The sequence below is a fragment of the Microtus ochrogaster genome, linkage group LG3 (assembly GCF_000317375.1).
Source record: "Microtus ochrogaster isolate Prairie Vole_2 linkage group LG3, MicOch1.0, whole genome shotgun sequence".
Classification (NCBI taxonomy): Eukaryota; Metazoa; Chordata; class Mammalia; order Rodentia; family Cricetidae; genus Microtus; species Microtus ochrogaster.
Window position 1 is genome coordinate 35,038,431 of NC_022029.1, and position 1,474 is coordinate 35,039,904.

The window sequence follows — 1,474 nt, forward strand, 5'->3', positions numbered from 1 at the left end:
GGGCCACGACCTCGTGGTGATGCACAGATTAATGGAGATGTAACTAAAATGTAAGAGTTAGCAAATAAGAAGCTAGAGCTAGTGGGCCAAGCAGTGATTGAATTAACACAGTTTCTGCGTGATTATTTCGGAAGTCTGGGCAGCCAGGAAATGAATAAGCAGCTTCCCTACAACAGTAGGCCAAAGAGTTTATAGCTAATATAAGCCTCTGTGTGTTTCTTTAGGACTGAATAGCTGCAGCACTTGGCAGGACAGAAACTTCCATCTACACAAACCAAGTGATAAGTGAGTCAATAAACAAAATATGTTATATGCATATAGTAAAATATCATTCAGCCTTCCAGAAGAAAATTCTGTCTCATGCCACAACAAGAACTGACCTTGAGTATATTATGCTAAGTGAAGTAAATACTCACATAAAGACAAATACTACGGGATCCTGACACAGGCAAATTCATAAAACATGGAGCTGAAAGTGGTAACTAGGAACTGAGCACTGGGGAGGCCAAAAATCAAGACAGCTGGACATCTCAGTTTGGCTTCATGAAAGTATGAACACTGCTCGAGATTCATGGCTTAATGCTGCTTTCAAGTTTGCTACAGGAAACGGGGTAATACTTTAGAAATTATGGAACTGACTTCTCAGTCACCAAAGTACACAGTATGAAGCTGTCCCCTAAGGGCTTAGACAGCCTCAAAATCTCTTCCTCCCCGTAATGAGCCACCAAAAGAAGCACTAGCCATGTGGGAACTGTTATATTAAAAATCCAAACCCCAGCTTTTCTACTTCCTGTGTGTTTCTGAGAGCACCGAGCTCTCTCAGACTTGGTTTTTCTCATCCATGACATTGGAATGGTAATATGTCCTTTGGGATTCTGTCAACCCTTTTTTCCTCCTGTTCACCCAATTAGTGGAGACTGGTTTAGTCTGAATTTTAATATTCACTAGCAGCAGGACCTGACTGTATAAACTGATGACACAACCATCCCATGTATGGTTTAGGAGAAGGTCTTATTGCAGATATGAGATAGAGAACAGCCAGGGGCATCCGAAAGAGTATAGAGCAGAGAGAGAAAGTAGTAGATGGAACATGGCCGCCAGCCTGGGCCTGGCCATGAGGGAGGCAGGAACAGAGTAGAAAGGGAGAGGGGAACATGGAAAGAGGGAGAACAGAGAGGAGGACAACAGAGAAAGACCATAGGTGAAATAGCAAGGTTATAAAGAGGATGAATAGCTAGGGGAGTTAGTTTAGAGCAAGGATGGACTCAAAAATGTGTTGCATGTACTTGTGGTACTGGGGGAGCCTGGAGGCCAGCATTCACTTTGGTATACTAATAACTTTACCTATAGAGGGATAGCCATTTGTGCCTTCTGCTAGAAACAAAGAAAATAGCTATGCATAAGTCAGGGTTATCTACAGAAACAGAACTTAGAGACCGAATTTCTCAATTGATAGAGACAGACAGACAGACAA